Raw genomic sequence first — 18029 nt, 5'->3', positions numbered from 1 at the left:
CAATCACAGCAATCCCCGATTCAGCAGCTGGGCAATTGGACACAGGAACTTTTCCTGAGTTGGATGTTCTCCTTTTCTGAGTCCCTCAGAGCAGTTTCCTATCCACTCATGGGGGTAGGCATGGTGGGGTTTGGGGGGGTAGAGGGGTGAGGGAGAGAATGGCCTGGCTTGAATCGTAGACTTTTGGAAGTTGAAGTGTCACTGCCATCTTCTCTGTTCTCCAGCTGACAGGGGAGTTCAAGTTAAAACTGAGCCATCCAAACAGGGACAAAGACGGCCGGCCAAAAGCTTGGTCAGTGAGAGGTCTTAGCAGCAACTTAAAGAAGGAGAGAGTCACAGATCGTTGAAGGGACTTAGGGAGAGAATTCTGCAGCTTAGACCCCAGGCAGCTGAAAGCACAACAGCCTGTTGTTGGACTGATTATAATCAGGAATGCTTCAGAGTTGGAGGAATACAATGATCTCGGAGGGTAGAGTATTCCAGACTGGAAGCTAACCGCTTTCACTTGCCTCTGATATTTCTTTCTCCCTGAAACCCCCCCTTGGTATCTGCATTACTATACAGCCAGTAGCTTCGGTCTCTGGAGGAAGGCATGCCCTGTGTTTAAAGACAAAGGTTGTGCCCTTATGATCGGGAGTGAGCTGAAAGGGCCAGTCAATATTTTTGAGCTTTTCAGTTTGTAACAAAGTGTGACCATAAGGACCTAATCTGATGTGCAAAGGAACATTCTAGACCAGTCAGCAGTGTACAAAACCAGGAGTAATAGAGGAGTATTTATACAGAGTCATAGAGCTGTACAGCATGGACACAGACCCTTCAGTCCAACTCGTTCATGTTAACCAGATATCTTAAATTAACATAGTCCCATTTGCCAGCACTTGGCCCATATCCCTCGAAACCCTTCAGTGTGATGGGTTGAAGTGTGTCTATTTTAAATCAAGAAGTTTCAGAAATAAGGGTGACAAACTCAGCATGGATCAGTACTGGGAACTATGATGTTGTGGCCATTACAAAGACTTGGATGTCACATGGGCAGGAATTGTTGTTGGATGTTCCAGGGTTTAGAAATTTCAAAAGGAATAGGGAGGGAGGTAAAAGAGGTGGGGATAGTATCAGAGCTGCAGATAGGGAGGTCGTCGAGGAGGGTTTGTCTACAGATTCAGTATGAGTGGAAGTCAGAAACAGGAAACGAGCAGACACTTTATTGGAAGTTTTCCAATAGCAGCAGGGACAGGGTTGTTGTCATGGGTGACTTTAACTTCCCTCATATTGATTGGAACCTCCTTAGTTCAAATAGTTTGGATGGAGCAGTTTTTCTCAGGTGTGTCCAGGAAGGATTCCTGACTCAATATGTTGATAGACTGACTAGAGGGGAGGCCATATTGGATTTGGTGCTTGGCAACAAACCAGGTCAAATGTCAGATCTCTTGTTGGGACAGCATTTGGTGATAGTGATCACAACTCCATGACTTTTACTATGCTCATGGAGAGGGAAAGGAGCAGACAGTATGGGTAAGTATTTCACTGCAGGAGGGGGGATTACATTGTTATTAAGCAGAAACCAGGGCACCTAAATTGGGAACAGATGTTCTCAGGGAAATGCACAACAGAAATGTAGAGGTTGTTTAGGGAGCACTTGCTGATAGTGCTGGATAGGTTTGTCCCACTGAAGAAGGGATGGTAGGGTGAAGATTAGATTAGATTAGATTACAGTGTGGAAACAGGCCCTTCGGCCCAACAAGTCCACACCGACCCGCCGAAGCGCAACCCACCTATACCCCTACATTTTCCCCTTACCTAACACTACGGGCAATTTAGCATGGCCAATTCACCTGACCTGCACATCTTTGGACTGTGGGAGGAAACCGGAGCACCCGGAGGGAACCCACACAGACACGGGGAGAATGTGCACACTCCACACAGTCAGTCGCCTGAGGCGGGAATTGAACCCGGGTCTCTGGTGCTGTGAGGCAGCAGTGCTAACCACTGTGCCACCGTGCCGCCCCTTGGAACCTTGGGTGACAAGGGATATAGAATTTCTAGAGAAGAGAAAGAAGGAAGCTTACATAAGGTTGAGGAGGCAACGACCTTCAGTTTGGTGGAGTTGTGGATAGTGTGGAGGATGCAGAACAGGGTTTTAGAGGGTTACAAGGTAGCCAGGAAGGAACTGAAGAATGGACTTAGGAGAGCTAGAAGGGTGGAATGAGAAAGCTTTAGTGGGTAGGATTAAGGAAAACCCTAAGGCATTCTACACTTATGTGAGGAACAGGAGGATGGCCAGAGTGAGGAGAGGGCCAATCAGGGATAGTGAGGGAACTTGTGCCTGGAGTCAGAGGGGGTAGGGGAGATCCTTAATGCTCCAGTATTCACTCCTGACCTTAACAGTTCTGAGGACAGTGTGAAACAGACTGATATGTTCAAACAGGTTGATGTTAGGAAGGAGGATGTGCTGAAAATTTTGAAAAACATAAGGATTGATAAATCCCTTTGGCCAGACAGGATATACCCTAGGTTACTACAGGAAGCGTCCTCACTGTCCACTGGAGTTGTACCAGATGATTGGAGTTTGGCAGATGTTATTCTATTATTCGAGAAAGGGAATATGGATAATCCTGGGAATTACAGACCATTTACTCTTACATCTGTGGTGGGCAAAGTACTGGAGAGGATTCTGAGAGACAGGATTTGTGATTACTTGGAAAACCATGATTTGATTAGAGATAGACAGCATGGCTCTGTGAGCAGCAGGTCATGCCTCACAATCCTTATTGAATTATTTGAGGCTGTGACAAAACACATTGATGAAGTTAGAGCAGTGGATGTGGTGTACATGGAATTTAGCAAGGTGTTTGATAAGGCTCCCCATGGTAGGCTCATTCAGAAAGTAAGGAAGCATGGGATACAGGGAAACCTGTCTGTCTGGACACAGAATTGGCTGGCCCATAGCAGACAGAGGGTGGTGGTAGATGAAACATATTCAGCCTGGAGGTCAGTGACCAGTGGTGTTCTGTAGGGATCTGTCCTGTCACCTCTGCTCTTTGTGATTTTTATAAATAATTTGAATGAGGAAGTGGAAGGGTAGGTTAGTAAGTTTGCTGATGATGTGAAGATTAGTGGAGTGGTGGATAGTGTGGAGGGCTGCTGTATGTTGTAATGGGACATTGATCAGGACTGGGCTGAGAAGTGGCAGATGGAGTTCAACCTAGAAAAGTATGAAGTGATTCATTTGGAAGGTTGAAGTTGAATGCTCAATACTGTACAGGGTTAAAGGCAGGATTCTTGGCAGTGTGGAGGAACAGAGAGATCTTGGGATCCATGTCCATAGATCCCTCAAAGTTGCCACCCAGGTTGATAGGGTTGTTAGGAAGGCATATGGTGTGCTAGCTTTCGTTAACAAGGGTATTGAGTTTAAGAGCCATGAGGTTATGCTGTGGCTCTATAGAATAGAGAACACAGAACATTACAGCGCAGTACAGGCCCTTCGGCCCTCAATGTTGGGTTGACCTGTGTAACCAATCTGAATGCGGGCATGAGCCCTTCTTCAGGAAACCTGAAGAAGGTCTTATGCCCGAAACGTCGATTCTCCTGCTCCTTTGATGCTGCCTGACCTGCTGCACTTTTCCAGCAACACATTTTCAGCTCTGATCTCCAGCATCTGCAGTCCTCACTTTCTCCTCCTAACCAATCTGAAGCCTATCTATCCGACACGAGTCCATTTTCATCCATATGTTTATCCAGTGACCATTTCAATGCCCTTCATGTTGGCGAGTCTGCTACTATTGCAGGTAGTGAAGAAACTACCTCTGACATCGTCCTATATCTATCACCCCTCAACTTAAAGCTATGTCCCCTTATGCTATCCATCACCTTGTGAGGAAAAAGGCTCTCACTGTCCACCCTATCTAACCCTCTGATTATCTGATACATCTCAATTAAGTCCCCTCTCAAACTTCTTTTCTCCAACGAAAATAGACTCAAGTTCCTCAGCCTTTTATCATAAGACCTTCCCTCCATACCAGGCAACATCCCAGTAAATCTCCTCTGCACCCTTTCCAAAGCTTCCACATCCTTCTTATAATGCGGTGACCAGAACTGTGTGCAATACTCCAAGTGTGGCCGCACCAGATCTTTGTACAGCTGCAGCATGACCTCATGGTTTTGAAACTCAATCCCTCTACCAATAAAAGCTAACACACTGTATACCTTCTTAACAACTCCATCAACCAGGGTGGCAACTTCAGGGATCTATGTACATGGACACCGAGATCTCTCTGCTCATCTACACTACCAAGAATCTTACTATTAGCCAGTAATCTGCATTCCTGTTACTCCTTCCAAAGTAAATCACCTCACACTTTTCCACATTAAACTTCACTTTCCACCTCTCAGCCCAGCTCTGCAGCTTATCTATGTCCCTCTGTAACCCACAACATCCTTCAGCACTGTCTACAACTGTACCGATCTTAGTGTCATCTGCAAATTTACTAAACCATTCTTCTCCACCCTCATCCAGGTTATTTATAAAATTGACAAACAGCAGTGGGCCCAAAACAGATCCTTGCGGTACACCACTAGTAAATGAACTCCAGGATGAACATTTCCCATCAACTGCCGCCCTCTGTCTTCTTTCAGCTAGCCAATTTTTGATCCAAACCACTAAATCACCTTCAATCCCATGCACTCCATATTTTGTGCAGTAGCCTATCATGGGGAACCTTATCAAACAACTTCCTGAAATCCATATACACCACATCAATCACTTTACCCTCATCCACCTGTTGGTCACATTCTCAAAGAACTCAATAAGGTTTGTGAGGCACGACCTATCCTTCACAAAACTATGTTGACTATCCCTAATCAACTTATTCCTTTCTAGATGATTATAAATCCTATCACTTATAACCTTTTATAAAACTTTACCCATAACGGAAGTAAGGCTCACTGGTCTATAATTTCCAGGGTTGTCTCTACTCCCCTTCTTGAACAAGGGAACAACATTTGCTATCCTCCAGTCTTCTGGCACTATTCTGTAGACAATGACAACATAACGATCAAAGCCAAAGTCTCGGCAATCTCTTCCCTGGATTCTCAGAGAATCTGAGGATAAATCCCATCTGGTGCAGGGGACTTATCTATTTTCTCACTTTCCAGAATTGCTAACACCTCCTCCTTGTGAACCTCAATCCTGTCGGGTCCAGTAGCCTGTATCAGTATTCTCCTCAACGACCATGTTTTTTTCCAGTGTGAATAGTGATGGAAAAGATTCATTTAGCGCTTCCCCTATCTCTTCAGACTCCACGCACAACTTCCCACTACTATCCTTGTTTGGCCCTAATCTTAGTTTAGTCATTCTTTTAATACCTGATATACCTATAGAAAGCTTTAGGGTTTTCTTTGATCGTATCTGCAAATGACTTTTCATGTCCCCTCCTGGCTCTTCTTAGCTCTCTCTTTCCTGGCTAACCTGTACCTCTCAAGTGCCCGAACTGAGCCTTCATGTCTCATCCTAACATAAGCCGACTTCTTCCTATTGACAAGAGATTCAACTTCTTTAGTAAACTACGGCTCCCTCACTTGACAACTTCCTCCCTGCCTGACGGTACATACTTATCAAGGACCCACAGTCCTTGAATAAGCTCCATCAACCGCCACCCTCTGTCTTCTTTCAGCATGCCCTTGAGTTCAGGACTCCCCCATGTTCCTTGAATAAGCTCCACATTTTAATTGTGCCCATCCCCTGCAGTTCCTTTCCCCATTCTATGCATCCTAAATCTTGCCTAAATGCATCATAATTACCTTCACCCCAGCTATAACTTTTGCCCTGTGGTGTATACCTATCCCCTTCCATCACTAAAGTAAACATAACTGAATTGTGGTCACTATCAACAGAGTGCTCACCTACCTCCAAATCTAACACTTGACCAGGTTCATTGCTCTGTACCAAATCCAATGTGACCTTGCCCCTTGTTGGCCTGTCTACATACTGTGTCAGGAAACTCTCATGCACACATTGGACAAAAACTGACCCATCTAATGTACTCAAACTATAGTATTTCCGGTCAATATTTGGAAAGTTAAAGTCCCCCATAACAACTGCCCTGTTACTCTCACTCCTATCAAGAATCATCTTTGCTATCCTTTCCTCTACATCTCTGGAACTATTCAGAGGCCAATAGAAAACTCCCAACAGGGTGACCACTCCCTTCCTGTTTCTAACCTCAGCCCATACTGCCTCAGTAGATGAGTCCTCAAACGTCCTTTCTGCCACCATAATACTGTCCTTGACTAACAATGCCACACCTCCCCCTTTTCACCATCTTCCGGACCCTGCGACAACCATTCCTGTCCCTGCTCTATCCTGGTTAGAGTCTTGGTTAGACTACGTTTGGAATATTGAGTTCATTTCTGGTCACATCATTACAGGAAAGATGTGGAAGTTTTCGAGAGGATGCAGATGAAATTTACCAGGATGCTGCCTGGACTGGAGGACATGTCATATGAAGAAAGGTTGATGGAGTTTTTCTCATTGGAGTGAAGAAGGTTGAGAGGTGACTTGATAGAGGTGTACAAGACAATGAAAGGCATAGATCGAATGGATAGCCAGAGACTTTTCCCCAGGCCCAAAATGGCTGTCATAAGGAGGCATCACATTAAGGTGATTGGAGAAAGATTTAGGGGAGATGTCAGAGGTAGGTTCTTTACTCAGAGAGTGGTGGGTGTGTGGGATGCACTGCCAGCAGTGGTAGTAGAGTCAGATACATTAGGGACATTTAAGCCACTCTTGGATATGCACATGGATGATAGTACACTGAAGGGTATGTAGGTTAGTTTGATCTTAGAGTAGGATAAAAGGCGGGCACAACATCAAGGGCTGAAGGGCCTGACTTTGCTGTACTATTCTATGTTCTATGTTCTTTTTATATTCCCATCCATGCCTTCTAAATGCTGTAATTGTACCAGCCTCCACCACTTCCTCTGGCAGCCCATTCCATACACGTACCACCCTCTGTGTGAAAATGTTGCCCCTTAGGTCCCTTTTAAATCTTTCCCCTCTCATCCTAAACCTATGCCCTTGAGTTCTGGATTCCCCCATCCAAGGGAAAAGACCGTTGTTACACATAATTTAATTAGTTTGTTGCCATGTTGGTAAATCATTAGCCTTAAGCTGGGGAATCCCAACAAATAAAAAGACTTCACAAACAGAAATTGCTGGAAAACCTCAATAGGTCTGGCAGCTTCTGTGGAGAGAAATCAGAGGTAACCCTTCTGGTGACCCTTCCTCAGTTCTGAACCATTAACTCTGATTTCTCTCCACAGAAGCTGCCAGACCTGCTGAGCTTTTCCAGCAATTTCTGTTTTTGTGTCTGATTTACAGCATCTGCACTTGTTTCACATGGGTTCTGTTTCTAAGTAAGGCAAATTTGGGAGTCACAGACCTGTATATTTATTGACACCCTTTGACATTGCTCACAGTGGCTAAGGATGTGCTGCTCTATAACAATATTAAAAAGGCATTATTTCCAAACTATAGAGGAGTATAGAACAAGGAGAATTGTCACAAAGCAGAAACAGCTGCAATAAGGAAGGGATGCAACAATTTAAAACCAAAACCATTGGACCCCATAAATAACAGCTTACCTGTTTAATGATGCTGCAAATACTCTGAGAGGTGATGACTGGTGGTGTGTGAAATATATTTGTTCGTCAATTTGATTTGCAATTTAGAGACAGCATGTGAGTCAACATTTTTTGATGGATGACAGTGAATTGATGGTCCATTATGCAAATCAAACTGAGGAGAGATATAGGTTGGGCTGCATTCCCCATTTTTATCACATTCAATTACGTTCCTGACAGAGCCGCTAAAAAACCTCAACTTGACTCAAAAAAGATCAGCCATCTGTTTATGAACAAAGTAAACAACAGGCTCTGACCCAGTGACCTATCCTCCTGCCCAGCTCAGAACGTGGTGATCGGGATGGTCTCGAGGGATAAGGCTTTGTCGACAGACAGGGCTGATGCTAATAACTGACACCCTCGAGACAGGATTCTCATTTTAAACCACTGCAATAATGTAAAAATCACTGCCAAGTGACAAAGACTTTTGAAAATATTATAATCTGAATTCATATTTTAAAACAATTTCTTAGAGACAAAGAAAAGCCACCTTGAAGGAGATACAAAGCAAGCTGGAATAGAATAATGAACTTACATTTTGATAGCTCCTTCCTCAAAACCTAGGATATTCCAAACAGCCTGACAGCCAATAAACACTATTGATTCATACTCATGATCAAATGCGGGAGACACAGCCACAAATTTACACACAGCAAGATCCCATAAACTACAAACTATAACGACAAATTCAACTGATTTAATGACACTGCTTGAGGGTTCCATATTGGCCAAGGGAGAAAGGAGATCACCACACTGTTCTTCAAATTCATGGCCATGGAATATGTTGGGGTCCAACCAACTGGATAGAAGTAACCTCAGTTTAACATTTGATTTGAATGACAGTACTTGTGAAAGTGCTGCACTCCCTCAGCACTGACCCTGTGACAGTGAGGCACTCCCTCAGCACTGACCCTCTGACAGTGCAGCAGTCCCTCAGCACTGACCCTCTGACAGTGCAGCAGTCCCTCAGCACTGACCCTCCGACAGTGCAGCACTCCCTCAGCACTGACCCTGTGACAATATGACACTCCCTGAGCACTGACCCTGTGACAGTATAGCACTCCCTGAGTACTACACTGGGACTGAGTACTATTTACATAAAACATAAAAAGGTACAGCACAGAACAGGCCCTTTGGCCCATGATGTTGTACTGAGATTTAATCCTAATGTAAAATATAGTAACTTAACCCACGCACCCTCAACTCACTGCAATCCATGTGCATGTCCAGCAGTCGCTTAAATGTCCCCAATGACTCTGCTTCCACAACCACTGGCAACGCATTCCATGCATTCACAACTCTCTGCGTAAAGGACCTTCCTCTGACATCTCCTTTATACCTTCCTCCTAATATCTTCAAACTATGACTCCTCGTACTGGTCAATCCTGCCCTGGGGAAATGTCTCTGGCTATTGACTCTATCTATTCCTCTCATTACCTTATACACCTCGATCAGGTCTCCTCTCTTCCTCCTCTCCAGAGAGAAATGTCCGAGCTTATTCAACCTTTCTTCATAAGGAAAACCCTCCAGTCCAGGCAGCATCCTGGTAAACCTTCTTTGCACCCTCTCCAAAGCCTCTGTATCTTTCCTATATTATTGTGCTCAAGAATCAGGAGTGAGTTCTGAAGGTGTGGGTTTCCCCACTGATCTCTCTCGACTGATGGAACAATTGAAGAAACATCCCTGAGGGAGGCACAAAGTGTGTGGCTTTGGAGGGGGGGGGGGGGGGGGGGGTGCAGTGGAGGTATGGGGCGGTGTGGGACACGGAGCATTTTCATGTGATACTCTGACCATGTGAGTCGAAACGAGTGGCACTGGAAAGGCTAATGCTGGAAACCTTGACTTTCCTGCTCCTCAGATGTTGCCTGACCTGCTGTGTTTTTCCAGCGCCACCCTTTTCAGCTCTGACTCTCCAACATCTGCAGTCCTCACTTTCTCCATGTGAGCAGTAGGCCTCATGCCTGGGAATGTTGTCCATGGAGTGTTTATCCTGTCATGTTTATAATTTGACCTGGTCACGTAAACGTGTGACACAGGAATTACAGCCACCCACCAGATGGGGGCACTGGACTAGCCAGTCAGGAGGTGGAACCACAATGGACCATGTTAACACAGGGCCTGCTCTCTGCAGAATCACCAATTTGATTTTATTTTGAAGTTTGCAGTATATTGTGGCTTCTACAAGAGATTAGAGTGTGTGGCATAGACCTAAAAGAACTTACCCAATATACTACTGAGATTGTTACAATGGCTTTTCTATTGTGCACTTGATTTGTGGATAGCTAGATTTTTTTTTACATGTTTAATAAAAGGACATTTATTCCATGAGGCATTTCTTGAAACTACATAGTTCCAGATATCTACTGCTCTTGTTGTTTGAATTCATTTAGGGCAAACAGCTGACTGTTCTTTTAACTGGGTGTTCTGGCTTTTTTGCTTAGAGCTGGTTTTGTTTTTGAGTTTGGGAAAGCTTTATACCGAACAAGCTGCTCACCCTGTGATTCCTGTTTCTCAAGCAACTTTAGGGTGGACCCCATGTGAAATCAGTTCTCTTGAAGAGCACCTAGAAATTTCTTGATAGTGTGTTCCCTGAGCAGGCTGTGTCTACCAAGATCCCAGAGACAACTGAACATGTTGGTGACACGTGTTGACATGTGTCAAAATGTCAGATCAACAAACGACTGAACTTTATCTTTTTCTGCTTTTGGAATCTAAGACTTATTGATGAACAATATTGTTTTCCCAAAGTGAATCTCTGCAGAGAGAAATCAGCCTTTTCCTTTTACCTGGTCTGTGTGAATTTTAGGTCAGTTAGAGAAGCAAATATTTAGATCTTTATACAACAAACTGTGTGTGTTAACCAATTCTGCAACTTCATGGCATAACCTTGCTTATAGAAAATCATAACTTTGTATTTATTAAAGAAACCTTGTTAGACTAGATTACTTACAGTGTGGAAACAGGCCCTTCGGCCCAACAAGTCCACAGCCCACTGAGATCCATTCCCCTAACTCTACAGGCAATTTTAGCATGCCCAATTTACCTAACCTGCACATAATTGGACTATGGGAGGAAACCAGAGCACCTGGAGAAAACCCACACAGACACGGGGAGAATGTGCAAACTCTACACAGACAGTTGCCTGGGGTAGGAATTGAACCCGGGTCTCTGGTGCTGTGAGGCAGCAGTGCTAACTACTGCGCCACTGTGCCACCCATTTTGATGGATCCTTTTATTTTAAGTCTGATACAGAGAAAGCATGCAATCAGCCATTTCAGGAACTGAGTAAAATAATTACATTGATGTTGTGACTTGTAGAATAGTGGGAGCAGAGACAGAGAGAACGAGAGAGACAGTGAGAAAGAGAGAGAGAAACAGAGAGAGAGAGAGAGACAGAGACAGAGAGAGAGAGAGACAGAGAGAGACAGAGAGACAGAGACAGAGAGAGAGAGAGAGACAGAGAGAGACAGTGAGAAAGAGAGAGAGAGAGGGAGACAGAGACAGAGACAGAGAGAGACAGTGAGAAAGAGAGAGGGAGACAGAGACAGAGAGAGACAGACAGAGACAGAGAGACAGACAGACAGACAGAGACAGAGAGAGAGACAGACAGACAGACAGAGACAGCACTCAGCTGAAGTAAGGTACAGCAAAGAATATGAAACACAAATCTCCCCAGATACAGATATTTGATAATTGTCCCAAATAAGAACGTGTTCAAGAATGCCCAGAACCTTTCCATTATCATTATTATTCACTGTGATGCAAAGGGGCAGCTTTATTTTCCGTTGCCGTAGTTACAATGCTGAGTGAATGGAGTCTGAAATATGCACAGTTTGAAATAGGGTGTAAAGTGAAAATGACACTGTCAAACATATATTATTGCTGCTCAAACAACAAGACACAAATGGATTTCCTACATTTACAACTAAAAAGAAGAGAAACATCAGGATTTTATTCAATCTGTCAGTCAATATTTTCCACTTCCTGTGAAGGCAGGACACTGCATTAAAAAACACAAAGAGACGTTAAGGATGAAGCTGCTCTGATTGTACAATGCTCACCTTCTGGAACTGACTTTATTTCTTATAGAGCTGAGCCAACAAAGCTGAAGTTTTCAAACAGCGTCACTGTATTCTCTACAAACCATACCTGAATGGGCCTGGGCCTGAAATCAGACTTACATTTCTTTTGGCATTTGTAACATACATGGAGTTGTTTAAAATTTTCATCTCCCTACTCAGTCTTTCCCGGTTTCTTTATTGTACCTCGTGCGTCCCAGATTCCATTTATAAAATACTTTCACCCCCTCTAATATAGCAGAACAGAAACAGGCAACTCAGCCACTTAGCTTCATTTTACTCTTTCATTAGCTCAGGGTTGAAACAACCTTCATTCTCATTTCACACCCTTTTTCTTATTTATCCACAAGATGAGGGTTTCGCTGGCTAGGCCATTTATTGCCCGTCCTTAATTGCCCAGAGGGCAGTTAAGAGTCACCCACATTGCTGTGGGTGTGGAGTCACATGTAGGCCTGACCAGGTAAGGATGGCAGTTTCCTTCCCTACAGGATATTAGTCACCCAGATGGGTTTTTCTGACAATTGACTATAGTTTTAAAGTCATCTTAGACATATGCAACAAAATGAATTAATTCCAGGCTTAAAATCCCACACCGAACCCTACCCAGAATCCAAAACTCTTTGGGGGAAGAGGGTCCAACATTTCACATTTTGTAGCAAAGTGAATTATCTGCATAAAGCCCAGTTTTCATTTTATGATGTTCCCTTGTGCTGAACTCCCAGTGAGAAGCATTCCCCTCTGTATCTACAGTGCTAAGTTAAATAACTCGATTAGTGAACCTCTCAACCTCTGATATTCACAGGAGGTTTACGCAGTTTCCCCTCTGACATTAAACCTCAAATCCCCTTGCTAAATAATTCATTTTAACAACATGAGCAGCCAGCAACCTGAAACATTTAGTCTAATGACCCTCTTCACAGATACTCTGAGACCTGCTGAGTGCCTCCAGTTTGTTTTTAATAGATTCATGGGGCATGGATATCGCTGGCTGACCAGGATTTATTACCCATCCCTAGTTTCCCCTTGAGAAGGTGGGGGTGAGCTGCCTTCTTGAGCCGCTGCAGTCCATGTGCTGTCGGTAGACCCACAATGCCCTTAGGGAGGGAATTCCAGGATTTTTACCCAGCGACACTGAAGGAACAGAGTTATATATCCAAGTCAGGATGGTGAGTGACGTGGAGGGGAATGTGCAGGGGCTGGTGTTCCGATGTATCTGCTGCCCTTGTTTTTCTAGATGGAAGTGGTCATGGGTTTGGATGGTGCTGCCTGAGGATCTTTGGTGAATTTCTGCAGTGTATCTTGTAGATAGTAGACACTGCAGCTACTGAGCGTCGGTGTTGGAGTGAATTCGCTTGGTGGATTCTCTTACTGTTTGTGGTGTTAGGGTTTGGGGGGAGGTGGCGGGGGGGGGGTGCGTGGGCAAGTGGAGAATAGCCTAGTAATGTGAACAGGTAGACCAGGTGTTTCACTGACAAGAAAATAATTATTTATTCTAATCGAACTTTATTAAACAGTGATAAAAAAAATGCTAACTTACAACTTTACAATTGAAACTCTATCCCATTTTAAAGTTCCCATACAGATACAAGGCACGAATGTCATGGTGAAGAGGGAATAGAGCCGGGGGAGCTCAGTTCTGGCACCAGGCCGGATGACAGATGGCAATGAGTTGTTTGATTTTAGCTTTCTTCCGACACCTTTGGATTTTTTGCTGACGATGCGTGGTTGTGGATACCCTGACGTTGTTCTCAGTTTTGAATTGGTTGAAGGTTTGCTTGTTCAGTGCCTTTGAAAATGATCCTCCCTTTTCCTTTCAGCAAGTTAATTTGCAGAGCGAGTGGTTTACAGGGAAACGGTGAACAGCGACCAGGGATGGTTTCTGTTACCTCTCCACACAGAAGCGAGGGAGGAAGATGTATGTACGTTCGTATGTATGTATGTCTGTACTTTTACATGCATGTATCTACATATGTATGCATGTATACATGAACATATCCATGTATGTATAGATGCATGTATATGTATCCATGTATGTACAGATGTATGTATATATACATGTACGTATCCATGTGTGTACAGATGTATGTATGTATACATGTACATATCCATGTATGTACGGATATATGTATGTATACATGTATGCATACACGTGTGTACAGGTGTAAGTATGTATACATGTACATATCCATGCATGTACAGACGTATGTATGTATCTATGTATGTACAGGTGTATGTGTGTATACATGTACATATCCATGTATGTGCATGTATGTACAGATATATGTACATATGTGTGTATGTATACGTGTGTGTATCCATGTATGTGCAGATGCATATATGTATGTGTGTATGTATCCATGTACATACAGATGTATGTATCCATGTACGTACAGATGTATGTATGTATACATGTACGTATCCATGTATGTACAGATGTATGTATGTATACATATACGTATCCATGCATGTACAGATGTATGTATGTATACATGTACGTATCCATGTATGTACAGATGTATGTACCTTCCTTTTGCTGGTTATTTGCTGCTCCTCTATTGTTCACATTAACACTCTATACCCAGGAACCAATCAAGTGACTGTTTCTGTGCTGAATCTTCCTGAGCCCCACCTTCTTGTCCTGATGAAAAAACCAGGTGAAAGACTAAATCTGGGCAAAGCTGCCCTCACCCACGTTGCTGCTGATGTGTCTAGCCTCCTCACTCACTGGGAGAAAGTGAGGACTGCAGATGCTGGAGACCAGAGTTGAAAAGTGTGGTGATGGAAAAACACAGCAGGCCAGGCAGCATCCAGGGAACAGGAGAATCGACGTTTTGGGAATAAGCCCCTCTTCAGGAATGAGGAAAGTGTGTCCAGCAGGCTAAGATAAAAGGTAGGGAGGAGGGACTTGGGGGAAGGGCGTTGGAAATGCGATAGGTGGAAGGAGGTTAAGGTGAGGGTGATAGGCCGGAGTGGGGGTGGAGGCGGAGATGTCAGGAAGAAGATTGCAGATTAGGAAGGCGGTCATGAGTTCGAGGGTTGGAACTGAGACAAGGTGGGGGGAGGGGAAATGAGGAAACTGGAGAAATCTGAGTTCATCCCTTGTGAAGATGAGGTGCTCTTCCTCCAGGCGTCGTGTTGCCATGGTCTGGCAATGGAGGAGTCCAAGGACCTGCATGTCCTTGGTGGAGTGGGAGGGGGAGTTGAAGTGTTGAGCCACGGGGTGGTTGGGTTGGTTGGTCCGGGTGTCCCAGAGGTGTTCTCTGAAACGTTCCGCAAGTAGGTGGACTGTCTCCCCAATATAGAGAAGGCCACATCGGGTGCAGCAGATGCAATAGATGATATGTGTGGAGGTGCAGGTGAATTTCTGGTGGATATGGAAGTATCCCTTGGGGCCTTGGAGGGAAGTGAGGAGGGAGGTGTGGGAGCAAGTTTTGCATTTCTTGCGTTTGCAGGGGAAGGTGCCGGGAATGGAGGTTGGGTTAGTGGGGGGTGTGGACCTGACGAGGGAGTCACGGAGGGAGTGGTCTTTTTGGAACGCTGATAGGGGAGGGGAGGGAAATATATCTCTGGTGGTGGGGTCCGTTTGGAGGTGGCAGAAATGACGACGGATGATACGATGTATATGGAGGTTGGTGGGATGGTAGGTGAGGACCAGTGGGGTTCTGTCCTGGTGGCGATTGGAGGGGCGGGGTTCAAGGGCGGAGGATCGGGAAGTGGAGGAGATGCGGTGGAGGGCATCGTCGATCACGTCTGGGGGGAAATTGCGATCTTTGAAGAAGGAGGCCATCTGGGTTGTACGGTATTGGAACTGGTCCTCCTGGGAGCAGATGCGGCAGAGACGAAGGAATTGGGAATATGGGATGGCGTTTTTACAGGGGGTAGGGTGGGAGGAGGTATAGTCTAGGTAGCTGTGGGAGTCGGTCGGTTTATAGTAAATGTCCGTGTGGATTCGGTCGCCCGAGATAGAAATGGAAAGGTCTAGGAAGGGGAGGGAGGAGTCTGAGACGGTCCAGGTGAATTTGAGGTTGGGGTGGAAGGTGTTAGTAAAGTAAATGAACTGTTCAACCTCCTTGTGGGAGCACGAGGCAGCGCCGATACAGTCATCGATGTAGCGGAGGAAAAGGTGGGGGGTGGTGCCAGTGTAGCTGCGGAAGATGGACTGTTCCACATATCCTACGAAGAGGCAGGCATAGCTGGGACCCATGCGGGTGCCCATGGCTACTCCTTTGGTTTGGAGGAAGTGGGAGGATTGGAAGGAGAAGTTGTTCAGGGTGAGGACCAGTTCAGTCAGTCGAAGGAGGGTGTCAGTGAAAGGGTACTGGTTGGTACGGCGGGAAAGGAAGAAGCGGAGGGCTTTGAGTCCTTCGTGATGGGGGATGGAGGTGTACAGGGACTGGATGTCCATGGTGAAGATAAGGAGCTGGGGACCAGGGAAGTGAAAATCATGGAGGAGGTGGAGGGCGTGGGTGGTGTCCCAAATGTAGGTGGGGAGTTCTTGGACTAAGGGGGACAGGACGGTGTCAAGGTATGCGGAGATGAGTTCGGTGGGGCAGGAGCAGGCTGAGACGATGGGTCGTCCGGGGCAGTCAGGTTTGTGGATTTTGGGCAGGAGGTAGAAACGGGCGGTGCGGGGTTGTGGGACTATGAGGTTGGAGGCGGTGGATGGGAGGTCCCCTGAGGTGATGAGGTTATGGATGGTCTGGGAGATGATGGTTTGGTGGTGGGGGGTGGGGTCATGGTCAAGGGGACGGTAGGAGGAGGTATCTGCGAGCTGGCGTTTGGCCTCAGCGGTGTAAAGGTCGGCGCGCCAAACTACCACCGCGCCTCCCTTGTCTGCTGGTTTGATAGTGAGGTTGGGGTTGGAACGGAGGGAGTGGAGGGCTGCACGTTCCGAGGGTGAGAGGTTGGAGTGGGTGAGAGGGGTGGAGAGGTTGAGGCGGTTAATGTCGCGGCGGCAGTTGGCTTTGAAGAGATCGAGGGCGGGTAAGAGGCCAGTACGGGGTGTCCAGGTAGACGGGGTGTGTTGGAGGCAGGAGAAGGGGTCGTCAGAGGGTGGGCGAGAGTCTTGGTTAAAGAAGTAGGCACGGAGACGAAGGCGGCGGAAGAATTGTTCAATGTCTCGCCGCGTGTTGAACTCGTTAATCCGAGAGCGTAGGGGAATGAAGGTGAGGCCTCTGCTGAGGACTGTTTTAAGAAACTATCCTGAAAACATTTTACGGTCTGCTCATTTTTGCCCATCTGCCTTTTCCAGTTGATCATAGAATCATAGAATCCCTACAGTGTGGAAATAGGCCATTTGGCCCAACAAGTCCACACCAACCCCTCTAAAGAGCAACCCACCCAGACCCAGTTCCCTACCATAAATACTCTACATTTACCCTGACTAATACACCTAACCTACACATCCCTGAACACAATGGATAATTTAGCATGGCCAATTCACCTAACCTGCACATCTTTGGACTGTGGGAGGAAACCGGAGCACCCGGAGGAAACCCACGCAGACACGGGGAGAATGTGCAAACTCCACACAGACAGTTGCCCAAGGCTGGAATCAAACCCGGGTCCCTGGCGCTGTGAGGATTAAATCAGATTAAAATCTCCCACATTTATTGATATGTCTTTCTGACAAGCTCTCCTAATTTCTTCTCCACCCACCACACCCCTGTCCTTCCCCCCAAGCTCCCAGTTTGGTTACTGTCCCACAAGTTACTTCTTGTCTTTATCATTGCCCATCCCGACCCAAACTGTTTCCACGTCCTGGTTTCCTGAACTGAGGTCATCCTTCTCTATTGTGACCATACCATCATTAACTAACAGTGCCACCCCTCCACCTTTTCCTTGTTTCATACCAAACTTCCCTATCACAAATGTCCTGTACCTGTCAATATTCAAGTTACAATCCTGTCATCCTGTAGCCATGTCTCTGGAATGGTTACCAGGTTGAACTTATTCATTTCTGTTTCCTCTCTCAGTGTATCTGTTTTGTTTCAAATGCTACGTGCAGTGAGAAACAGAGACAGCTCCTAGACTCATAGACACTCACACCACAGAGAGAGGCCATTCTGTTCATTGTGTCCATGCTAGTTCACAGACATCTGACTACACGGATCCCATTTTCAGGAGAATGCAGTGGCAGTTTGGTGCTGTTCCTGTAGCAATCCCGAAATCCCAGGCCATTAATCTGGGGGCCATGGGCAAGAATATTTGTGCCCTTATTCATTCACAGGATGAGAGCTTCATCCCTAATTACCCAGAGGGCAACCACATCAC

This window comes from Chiloscyllium plagiosum, unplaced genomic scaffold, assembly GCF_037043375.1.
Source record: "Chiloscyllium plagiosum isolate Xiang-an unplaced genomic scaffold, Cpla_swu_hap1 HiC_scaffold_19, whole genome shotgun sequence".
Classification (NCBI taxonomy): Eukaryota; Metazoa; Chordata; class Chondrichthyes; order Orectolobiformes; family Hemiscylliidae; genus Chiloscyllium; species Chiloscyllium plagiosum.
Note: the sequence above shows the minus strand (reverse complement) of the source record.